This window comes from Schistocerca nitens, chromosome 10 (genome assembly GCF_023898315.1).
Source record: "Schistocerca nitens isolate TAMUIC-IGC-003100 chromosome 10, iqSchNite1.1, whole genome shotgun sequence".
NCBI classification, from domain to species: domain Eukaryota; kingdom Metazoa; phylum Arthropoda; class Insecta; order Orthoptera; family Acrididae; genus Schistocerca; species Schistocerca nitens.
In genome coordinates, this window is record NC_064623.1 from 124,202,886 (window position 1) to 124,215,970 (window position 13,085).

Here is a 13,085-nt window from a genome sequence, read left to right on the forward strand (position 1 = left end):
CAAATAGATGATAATCGGACGGAACCAAGTCTGGAGAATAAGCCGCATGCCCTCGTACTTCCCAACTGAACGCCTCAATCGTTTCCCAGACCCATTTTCTGTGTGTGATGGGGCATTATCATGGAGCAATATGACTTTGTGTTCCCTTTTTCCATATTCCGATCGTTTTTCACGTAATGTTCGATTTAAATAGATCATTTTCTGTTGATAGCGATCAGTGTTAACGGTTTCACAAGGTTGTAGTAGCTCGTAGACACACTTCTGATCACACCCAGCACAGAGCACTGTCTTCATTCCAAAGCGATTTCGTCTCGCAGCGGATGTCGGTGGTTTGCCTTGATTCACCTATGATTTACGACGCTTAGGATTCTCAAAATATATCCATTTTTTATGACCTGTCGCTATTCGATGGAGAAACTACTTTCTTTTGTATCTGGAGAGTAGCATTTCACAAGTGGTCCTTCGAGTTGCTTGCTGTCTATCATTCAGTTCATGCGGAACCCATTTTGCCAATTTCTTCACGTTTCCCGTAACCAAAGAGAAACGGTTTTATGTGTCACCTTTAATTTTTCCGCGAATTCCTGTTGAGTCTGAGTATGATCTGCATCCAAAAAGGCCTGCGATTCGTCGTCTTCGAACTTTATCGGTGGTTTCCCGCTCTCGTCGTTTCTCACGTCTGAATCACAACTTTTGAATTTTTTGAACCACTTGAAACATTGTGCTTTCCCTAGAGAATGTTCGCAGAAAGCTTCGACAAGCATTCGAAGCGATTCTGCAGCTGCTGTCTTCGAATGATAAAAGCAAACCAATTCTGTCCGCAAATCGTAGTTTGTAGGCACAAAACTCGACATGTTTACGGGTCTGAAACAGATACCAGTGTATGGAACTTTGGTTGCTGTTTGTTGACATTCGTCGTCAGCCGATAGCAGAATCAGATGACGTTGCCGTCTCACGGGCCTTACATTGACGGCTAGCCCAGTCTATATGGAAATTGTGGTTTCATTCTTCTACACCTAGTATATGCAAATACAAGCCTGTTGAGTCTACAAGACTCACTTCTACGCACAGATGATTGTTAACAACCTATAGCTGAAATCTAGATCTGCAGTACATAACCTGTTGAATCGTGACTGACTGCTTGCTTGCTTGCTTCCTTCCCGTTTAAGTCACGTGACAGTCACTGAGCACGACGACCCTAAGTGAATGAAACCTGATTCCTAAAATGGACTGGCCCGCCCAGAATCCGACCTGAACGCAATGAAACACCTAGGGAATGATATACAATTTCAACTCCAGACCGCAAAGTCATCAGCCCTACCTTTTCTGTTCCGGTTCTCTAGGGAGAATGGGCTGCCATCCCTCCACAAAGGCCGGCCGAAGTGGCCGCGCGGTTCTGGCGCTGCAGTCTGGAACCGCGAGACCGCTACGGTCGCAGATTCGAATCCTGCCTCGGGCATGGATGTGTGTGATGTCCTTAGGTTAGTTAGGTTTAACTAGTTCTAAGTTCTAGGGGACTAATGACCTCAGCAGTTGAGTCCCATAGTGCTCAGAGCCATTTGAACCAACCTCCACAAAGGTTCAGACACTTCATTGATAGTGTTCCGAGAAAAGCTGGAGCCGTCATAGAGGCAAAGGGTGGTCAAACCCCATATTAATGCCCGTTAATAAACAGTAACAACGTCAATATTGTATTAGGTACCGAAAGCTGGTTGAAAGCAGACATAAAAAAGCAGTGAAATTTTGAACTCGGATTGGACAATTTTTTGGAAGGATAGGACTGATGCTATGGGAGGTGGTGTGTTCATTGCAGTTAAAAGCGGTTTAAATGCAGCTGAGATCGCTACAGGGTCGGACTGTGAAATAGTCTGGATAAAGCTGTCAATCAGACGAGGATTGACCATTGTATAAAGATGCTTTTATAGACCACCAGCATCCGTAACAAACGTCGCAGAACGTTTCAGGGAAAGTCTTGAGTACATAGGAAGTAAATATCCAAATTATCCATTAGCTATAGGTGGAGACTTTAATCTGGCATCCATTGACTGTTAAAATTACATGTTTATCACAGGGGGCAAAAGCAAAGATTCGTGTGAAGTTATTCTAGGAGCGCTCTCAACATACAACCTTGAGCAATTGGTTAGAAAATCAACTCGAAATGGGGTCATATTAAATACCTTCGAGAGAAACCCACCTGATCTTTTTGAGGAAGTTAATCTAGAAGAAGGTTTAGCGACCATGATGTCGTTGTGGCTTCTGTGTCAGTGAAAACTGCAAAAAAAAAAAAAAAAAAAAAAAAAAAAAAAAAAAAAAAAAAACAGCGTACAGTTTTCTTGTTTGAGAAAGCAAGTAAAAGTGTCATTAATGAATGTCTTCATAGTCAGCTCCAAGCATTCACCGAGGGACACAAAGTTCTTTGGTGGGACTTGGGACTTTACTGGTATTGTCCACCATGTGCTAGAGAAGGATGTGCCTAGCAAAAATATAGGGGAGGGAAAGTATCCACCTTGGTACAACAAACATATTAGAAAGTCGCTGAGGAAGCAGAGAATTTAGCACAGTCGTTTTAAATGTAGTCACTGCTCTGCTGACAAACAGAAAATTTGCAAAATGAAAGCAGCTGTCAAAAGGTCAATGAGAGATTCTTTTAACGAATTTGAAAGCAATATTTTATCTGTAGATTCTAAAATAACCCTAAAAAATTTTGGTCGTACGTAAAATATATGAGCGCTACAAATAATTCAATACCTTCTCTTGCTGACAGTACGGGAGATGTAACTGATGATGATCAACAGAAGGCCGAAATTCTAAACCTAGCTTTCAAAAAACTCGTTTACGGTAGAGGACTGCAGCACCATTCCCCCTTTCAATAATCGAACAAATGCAAGTATGGCGGACATAGTGCTTAGAGTATTTGGGATTGTAAAAGAGTTAAGATCCCTAGACGCCAGGAAGGTATCTTTCCCAGACGGTATCCCAGTAAGATTTTATGTTGACTATGCAACAAATATAGCACCATTCTTATCCATCGTCTATCAGAGATCATTGGAACAGCGGAAAGTTCAACGTGACTGGAGAAAGGCCCAGGTCATAGCAATCTATAAAATGGGTAGAAAATCAGACGCACATAATTACCGGGCAATTTCTCTGACATCGATTTGTTGTAGAATCATGGAACATATTTTGTGTTCAGACATAATGACTTTTCTAGACTCTGATAAGCTCATCTGCAGAAACCAGCACGGTTTTAGGAAACCGCGGTCATGCGAGACACAGCTGGCCATATTTGTGCATGATATACAACAGACTCTAGATACCTGCTCCCATGTTGATGCCATATTTCTCGACTTTCGAAAGGCGTTCGACTCAGTTCTGCACTGTCGCTTGCTCTAAAAAGTGCGCTTTTACGGTCTATCCGATGACATATGCGGTTGGATACAAAGTTTTCTAACAGACAGGAAGCAGTATGTCGTCCTGAACGGGGTGACTTCAACAGAAACAAGCGTAAAAGAGCACCATAATAGATCCTCAGCTTTTTACGATTTACATAAACGATCTGGTTGATGGTACTGACAGCGGCATTAGACTGTTTGCCGATAATGCTGTAGTCGACAGGAAAGTAGTATCACACCAAAGTTGTGAACAAATCAATGAGGATTTGCAGAAAATAAATGCTTGGTGTAGTGACTGGCAGTTATCTCTCAACATTAGTAAATGTAACCTACTGTGTATAACAAGGCGAAAATCCGCATTAATATACGAGTACAAATAAATGCCCAGTCTTTGGAAGCGGTGACATCCGTTAAGTATCTGGGTGTGACTATTCGAAATGATCTCAAATGGAACGATCAGACTACACAAGTAACGGGTAAGGCGAATTCTAGATTGCGATTTATTGGTAGAATCCTGAAGCGATGCAGTCCTTCAACACAGGAAATTGCTTACAATACGTTAATTCGTCCAGTCTTATTGTTCGTCTATCTGGGACCCTTACATTTGGTTCTGATTCAAGAGGTTGAGAAGGTCCAAAGAAGAGCAGCAATATTCGTGATTGGCACACTGAGCCATCGCTAGAGCGTTACAAATCTCATAGAAAGTTTGAAGTGGGACACACTTGCAGGTAGACGGCGCGCTAGACGGAAGAGGCTGCTCACTAAATCCCGAAATCCGATCTCCACCGAGGATGTAGAGCATATATTATTACCACCAACTTTCAAATCGAGCGATAATCACCATTCAAAGATAAGGGAAATTAGAGCTCGTACTGAGACGTTCAGACAGTCGTTTTTCCCTCGCGGGATCCGCGACTGGAACAGGGTGGGGGGAGGGCGGGGGCGGGTGAGGGGTAGAAATAGGACTTTTGCGCGAATTGTGCCCTCCACCACACACCGCTTGGTGGCTAGCGGAGTATATATGTAGATGTAGATGTAGATGTAATAGGTGTACAATTTCAAAAATGTTCAAATGTGTGTGAATTCCTAAGGGACCAAACTGCTGAGGGCACTGCTGAGATCATCGATCCCTATACTTAAACACTACATAAACTAACTTACGCTAAGAACAACACACACACCCATGCCCGATGGAGGACTCGAACGTCCGGCGGAAGGAGCCACGCAATCCGTGAATGGTGCCTCAAACCGAGTGGCCACTCCGCTCGGCTGGTGTAGAAGTGCTTTTGACCAGACGGTGTACTTTGCGTTCACACATTGGGATATAGTATAAGTTGTTGTACAGGAACCTTTCGATTTTCTGCTGGAACGGTAGCTGAGTGGCGTTGTTGCCCTTGCAGAAGGCGTCCCGGGCCCCAGCCGGGTGCGGCGCGGGGGCGGCGAGGGTGAGCTGGTGGAGGACGACGAGGACCTGTACGCCGACGACCAGGAACCCGAGCCGGCGCGCAAGAAGACGGCCATCGAGGAGCAGTGGGAGAAGAACCAGGGCTTCGAGCTCACCTCGGTCGAGCAGGAGACGTACGAGAAGTACTTCTACGGCACCGAACACTGGAACTACTTCACCAATGACGAGGACTTGGGACCCGTCATCCTCAGCATCAAGCAGGAGACGCTCAACGGCCGCGACCAGTTCCGGTGAGTACCTGCACGCTCTCCTGATAATTCCTAGCAGGCGCGCGGACGAAACGTTCTCCACGCAGATCCGAGTCTGCTCTGGGGATCCATTGCAGCCGACATAGACGGCATCTCACAGTTGGACAACACCAACTTGAACTTCTTACAGCTGTGTCGTCATTGTTTGACTTGATGCTCGTGGCCATTCATTTATCTTGAATCTGCGCAGCTCAAGAACATTTGAGGTCAGCAGTGTACGATGTACCATACAACCTGCCGTGCTTGAACGCGACTCGAACTTTTCGAGCAGTTGCAGTTTCAGTCGCCCCACGATATAGCAAATTCTGTTGACACTATCCCCATGACGGGGATTAATAGTAATGGATTTTGATCATAAAAATAACCGTGAAACACGTACTACAATGAAGTTAAAATCTTCTGGGTTATTAGGCCGCATCATGTTTCTTCTAAAATCATCGACGTTTCGACCCCTGTGCTGGGATCCTCCTCAGGATCTTTTGGTGTCACCAGAAGATCCTGAGGAAGATCCCAGCAGAGGGGTCGAAACGTCGATCATTTTAGAAGAAACATGACGGGGCCCAATAACCCAGAAGGTTTCAACTTCAGTGACAGCGGCCACGAGAGCCTGCAGACTTACATACGTACTACAATGTCTTATAGACTGTACTTCATATGCAAATATAGCTTTTAATAAATAAATAAACGATTACAGTCACAATTTAATGTAATTCTTGAGCCTAGGAATTGGTGAAGTTGGTACTATTCTCACTATCGCAATTACAGCCAGTTTAATATGGTTTCTTTCGTTTACTAAACATTTGTTTTCTAAACAATTTTCTTTCTTGTTTCATCTGAAAGTTACTATCTTGCCTTAAAGGTGATTAACTTTTTTACACATTATTGTAACATGTGAAGCCAGAATTTGCTTTGACGGACTACAATAATTTAGTAAGTGAGCTACAAATGAGTATTGAAATTTCAATGCTCATTTGTAGCTCACTTAGTAAATTATATAGTCCATCAAAGCAAATACTGGCTTCAGAATCGAGTAATATTTTTGAAGGGCAATACTTGTTCCTTTTATTGCTAGTTTCACATAAAAAGATCCCCATAAATTTTCATATACGCTATCCAAAAATTATATATGACAACTCTTATTATAAATTGGTTTGAATATAACAGAAGTTCGTACGGCAGTAGGACTTATTAAGATTTCCATCTGTTTCGTGCGAAACTGTAAGATTTCTAGCAGAGCTATAGTTTCTTCTCGGGGAAATTTGTTAAACCTCTCACCATCGCTTTCTCACGTTCCGAGTCAAATACGACATGATTCTTCAAACAACACTCTATACTGTATCGAGCTCCGAGGCATATCGGGAATTCTCGAGCTCGTTCAATGAGGGTATCTTTTGTCCATCTATACCACACAGTGCAAAACGATGAACGCTAAAATTCGGTTAACACGAAATAATATCGTATCTTTTTTCCTTTTAATCCTAAAATACATCGTTTCATACGAAAGTATTTCGCTCGTTTTTATGTTCGCATTGACCAGAGAGGATCAAGTAACTAATTCAGTTCCCCGTTTTCTCTGTGGTTTTCTGCTTTTACAGTGCTCCTTCAGTTTTCTTCTGTCCATGTTGGACGAGTTCCTACTTCTTTTGCCTTGAAATCATTCTAAATTTAGAGTTTTATCCTTAGAAAGATTTCTTTCTGTTATTTCTAGTTTTTTGACTTCCTTAATCAGTTCTATTGTTCATTTCTAGGAATGTTTGTTTTATTAGCCTGTTGTCATTTATTCGGTAGGGATATCCGAGGAAGATTAACCATCGCTTTGCCATTACTTCCAATATTTTATGTATATTCTGATAGCTCTTCCTACCGTTGCTATGTTAGCGCTTCTCTTTGGATACTGCCTCTGTCAAAACACTTTAGCAGTTTTCGAATTCGGCAATGGGTGTGTCGACATCGGCAGCCTGTGTGCCTAAATCAATGAATTTAGAGTATACTACAGTTACGTCTGCTTTAATTTTCTTATACGCAGTGGTAGAGGAATCGGTAAACATTCCTCCGTATATTAGATTGTCCTACAGTATCAATGGATCAACTTGTTGCAGTCAGTGATGAAGTTTGTACAGCGCCGACCATGATAAAAAAAGAAAAGAAAAAAAGACACGGTGGAGATTGTACAGAGCTCAAAAGATCGTATCGATGTATAAAAAGGCAACAAATTTGACAACGAAATCAACGTTGCTGTTTCTGTCCCAAACACGTCAGAAACGAGGAACATTATGAAAAAAGTACGCGCAGCTCAGTAGATGGCTGAATAAATAAAATGATGGGCGATATCGAACACTACGCCGATAGTTCTATGCTGCAAAACGAGTTGCAAAGAACAACAATAGATGTTTCCCACGAAACAATATATGCTGTGTACAGACTTTAAATACGAAGACCTTGTTTGAACTGTTTACTCTCAGTGCACATTCTATATGCATTACACGGTTCATACCGTTCAACACAACGTGTAATTCTTCCTGTTTTTTACTGTGGATAGCGATGGCATCAGAGGATGTTTTCATCGATACTCTCTCACTCTGAATTTTAATTCCAGTCCATAACCTTTCTTTTATTTCCGTCATTTGATCTTCGATGTATGTATTGTAAAGAAGGGCGGAAAAATACATTCCTGTCTTACCCCCTTTTTAATCCGAACACTTCTTTCTTGGTCTTACATCGTCATTGTTCGTTCTTGGTACATGCACATATTATACTCGTCTTTCCCTACAGCTCGCACCATCTTTCATTGTCGGACGCTTTTTACAAGTCGGCAGATCCTATAAAGTTGTCTTGTGCTTTCTTAAGTCTAGGTTACATTGCCAGCGCAAAGCCAAACTGATGATCATTTAACATATCCTCAATTTTATGATTATCTTGAACCAGTTAAATTAGTAACTGCGCTCTTTAGCTGTATGCTAGTTGCTGACTGGTCGTAGAACGACAGCTGTGCATTCCTGACCTGTCGTTATCAGTAAAATTTTTCTCCATTCGATGTCCATTGCCCTGCTCTGGCCTTATCATCAGATTGTTCCCCTCCACCCCGTATAGGCGTCTCTCCAAGTACGGTTTTAACGACCGCATGTAATTTCGCATTTATTTCTACCAAAAGCCATGGCAGTAAGCATATGCCGAACAGTTGTATTTAATTGTACCCAAATTTTTACAGCAGTGGGATCGAGAACAAAATATACCTGATTACCTATATGTAATTAAATAATTCATTAAAACGTTTAGATAATATGCTGGAATACTACTTTACTATCGAAGAGTGTCAATAATCCAGTGGTTTTCCTTCTCTCTGATTTCCTTGTACTCAGAACAAACGTTTTGTGCGTCGATGCAGCGCTTCGGAAAAGAAGGAAAGTAAAGAAACATTGGTAAGGGTCAGACGTTGTCGCCGAAACTGCTGAGTTTTTCGGCGAAGCATCTGCTCGTCTTATTCAGACTGCGTGAGCGAGGCAGCTGTAACGTCATAGCCCAACACAAACTAGTATGTACCAAGCAAAGGCCATCCACGTAACGATGCTCTCCTTAGCAGAGATGACAGTAAATTATTACCTTGCGACATGAGTCACCACCGTTAGTTATGTTTCGACATCATCATCTTAAAGTTCTCGATTGTGGAGCATGTTCCTTCACGAAGCGAAATTTTCCTATCTGGTGGGCGGTTTTTCTGCCCTCTGGCGTCCATTTTACTTACACTCCACAAAAACCTATAGAGTTTTGCTATTGTCCAGTCGTTTAGGATATTTTTCAGTTCTTTTCCCTGTATTTTGGCGCTAATATTGAAAATTTTCAATTCCTCCCGTGTATCATTACTGGTTTTCTTAATCCAATAACATGTAACAATTTTTAAAATATCGTCTCGGAAGCTCCTTCATCCCAATCGTCTGATGTATTCAGTGCCTTCTTGTCTATTCTGTGTGTTAATAGGGCGTCCAAGGAAAGTCGTCACCTTCTAAAAATTGATTTGTGCCGATTTTTTGATATTGCTTCCCTCTGGTTAACTGTTCGACACAGTCTTTGAATTCCTTATCATTGTTAAACTCCTGGCCATTACACTGTATTAAAATACATTTTAACTTAAGTAACTGTAGTTTGTGTACTTCTCCATACTTAGACCTGTATAATTAAATATGTCACGTGACCGATTTCGCCTGTTGATACATACAAATGGCTATTAACTGGAACAATTAGTACTAAATTTAGTGGCAGGCTTTTGAGAAATGAAATATTACTTTATCCTCTTGAGCTTAGTATATATTCTGTTAAAACAGCATGTGTAAAATAACAGTTTTAGACACGAAATGAATACAAAGACCGCTCCCCAGAGAGTTTCTTACAAAAACATAATTAATCCTTTGCACTCTGAAGAATTTTTTAAAGAAAAAGATGAATTAAGTTGAATTCCCCAAATATTTTCGCATATAATCTGATGGAAAAGAAATTGTAGAAAATCTTTCACTATAAATTTGATGGAAAAAGCACCAGTATGATTGCGCGGGTTAGGTTTCATGTCGGTTTACCTGACCTGTGACTTGGTGCAACATATTTAGTTTTATAAGGAACTGTATGTATAAAAGCTTGTTTTTGTTTTAATTTTATTTGATAGTACAGCTACCCAAATTTCATACAGTTAACAGGTTATATTTTATGGTATGAAAAAGTTAGTAAACACGACAAATTTATAACTTGTGTGCTACGAAACATGTTGGAGACGGCTTCACCTGAATTTCGGGAATTGGCTAGGTAATTTTCTGTAGATATTTCAAATGAGCGAATATCTCGTTGCCAAGTCCTTTCCAAAATAGTGTTAATTTGTTATGGAAGGTAAATAAAGTCTGATTTCGATGAGAGATAAATTTTCCAGTTCCTTATACACTCCTGGAAATTGAAATAAGAACACCGTGAATTCATTGTCCCAGGAAGGGGAAACTTTATTGACACATTCCTGGGGTCAGATACATCACATGATCACACTGACAGAACCACAGGCACATAGACACAGGCAACAGAACATGCACAATGTCGGCACTAGTACAGTGTATATCCACCTTTCGCAGCAATGCAGGCTGCTATTCTCCCATGGAGACGATCGTAGAGATGCTGGATGTAGTCCTGTGGAACGGCTTGCCATGCCATTTCCACCTGGCGCCTCAGTTGGACCAGCGTTCGTGCTGGACGTGCAGACCGCGTGAGACGACGCTTCATCCAGTCCCAAACATGCTCAATGGGGGACAGATCCGGAGATCTTGCTGGCCAGGGTAGTTGACTTACACCTTCTAGAGCACGTTGGGTGGCACGGGATACATGCGGACGTGCATTGTCCTGTTGGAACAGCAAGTTCCCTTGCCGGTGTAGGAATGGTAGAACGATGGGTTCGATGACGGTTTGGATGTACCGTGCACTATTCAGTGTCCCCTCGACGATCACCAGTGGTGTACGGCCAGTGTAGGAGATCGCTCCCCACACCATGATGCCGGGTGTTGGCCCTGTGTGCCTCGGTCGTATGCAGTCCTGATTGTGGCGCTTACCTGCACGGCGCCAAACACGCATACGACCATCATTGGCACCAAGGCAGAAGCGACTCTCATCGCTGAAGACGACACGTCTCCATTCGTCCCTCCATTCACGCCTGTCGCGACACCACTGGAGGCGGGCTGCACGATGTTGAGTCGTGAGTGGAAGACGGTCTAACGGTGTGCGGGACCGTAGCCCAGCTTCATGGAGACGGTTGCGAATGGTCCTCGCCGATACCCCAGGAGCAACAGTGTCCCTAATTTGCTGGGAAGTGGCGGTGCGGTCCCCTACGGCACTGCGTAGGATCCTACGGTCTTGGCGTGCATCCGTGCGTCGCTGCGGTCCGGTCCCAGGTCGACGGGCACGTGCACCTTCCGCCGACCACTGGCGACAACATCGATGTACTGTGGAGACCTCACGCCCCACGTGTTGGGCAATTCGGCGGTACGTCCACCCGGCCTCCCGCATGCCCACTATACGCCCTCGCTCAAAGTCCGTCAACTGCACATACGGTTCACGTCCACGCTGTCGCGGCATGCTACCAGTGTTAAACTGCGATGGAGCTCCGTATGCCACGGCAAACTGGCTGACACTGACGGCGGCGGTGCACAAATGCTGCGCAGCTAGCGCCATTCGACGGCCAACACCGCGGTTCCTGGTGTGTCCGCTGTGCCGTGCGTGTGATCATTGCTTGTACAGCCCTCTCGCAGTGTCCGGAGCAAGTATGGTGGGTCTGACACACCGGTGTCAATGTGTTCTTTTTTCCATTTCCAGGAGTGTAATTTGGGTTTGTAATTGCTGAACAAAATCTGTAATAAAAGTCATATTTGAGAAGTACTGTGTCATGAAGATGACAGTAATTGCTTGCAGTAATTGTTTGGTGCGAAAAATTTGTCTAGAACGTTGCCTGTTCATAGGACTTGCACTAAGCATCAGGAACACATATCATCAGGAAGCTTATCACTGTTAATATTTCTATGGAGGATTTGAACTTTAGGTGTGTTTAGACATTTTAGCACACATAGTTGACAGTTTTTAGAATTGAGATACTGCCAATATTTGCCCTGTACAGTGTGTCATGGGGACAAAAAGATTGTTCGTGACCAGAAGAGCTGCACTAGTTTGAAGCAAGAGTTCCATGTAGGGACACTTGTTGGCGTCGAGTGCTTTCAACTCGATAGAGATACTTCCTTCGGCGATACTTTTAATCATTTTACTCGTATCAGTGCGTTACAGCAGTATCGCGCCGAATAATCCTGGCGACGATTCATTACATTTTTGTTACCCATCGCAAATTATGGCCACATGGCTCAGTTCCAACACTTTCAAAAATTAAAACCTCGAGCCCCTAAAGGCCAGCAGTTGAATGAGCGCTGTGCATCCCAACATGAGTGAGTGTACGAAAACACTTGCGAACCTTCGCCAGCATTGGCAGCTTTTGGTTCGTAGGTCTTACACTCTAAATCCCGTTGTTTTCGCGATTCGACACATACTTGTACGTGTTACAGTGTTGCTATCATTGGCCAGTGCCATCATTAGGAGGCTGCGTCGTTGTGTCGTGGAGTCAACACACCACTGTTTCAACCGATGTCGGACTGGAGCCGCAGCTTCCTGGTCGGCATCACTAAACTGGGTCCTCTCACCAAGGAAAAGTCCCATGTTCTCCACACAGCAGTCAGAGACGGACTTATTCAGTACTTTGTCATCAGTTGTGTCATATACCCCTCCAGTCTTCGGGCTACTTCGTTAGCACCACATTTCAAACTCTTGGCTGCACTTCTCATCGTGCTAACACTTAAATTATTTGTTTGATATGAACACTTTTATAATTTTTAGAAAATCCTTAGTTGCTGTTGAAATTTCTATTCAGTATTAACATGCTTCTCTTTTTCGGAAAATATTTTGTTGCTATGCAAAATTGTATTTTATATTTTTAACTTGAGGCAATATGGTAGTTTGCTTCCCAAATAGCAAATCTGATTGACTACTTTCAATGTCTCATTTCCTAATGTAATTTCCTCCCCATCACCTCGTTTAATCCCTTGCCACTCCATTTGTTTTACGTTTTCGGTAAATATTTGTAAGAAATTTCCGCCATTTGACTGTAACTTTTAAAGATTTCAAACTGCACTGGAGAATGATATAAAGGCGAAATGATGATAGTGTAAAACAAATTAATACAAATCTAGAATCAAACGGCGGAAATTTCTTTCGAAAACTTCCATATGACAGTGATCCTTCACGAAGGAAAATCATTAACGAAGGAAAAATTTGGTGCTTATGTTTTAACCTATCTTCAACAAACTATCCATTACATTAAATTGATTTTTCCAAGTCGTGTACTGTCTGTAATAAAACTACCGTCAACGGTAAATTTTGATGGTTTCATTTCTGTTTCGTTTGGTTAGTTATTCGTTCAGT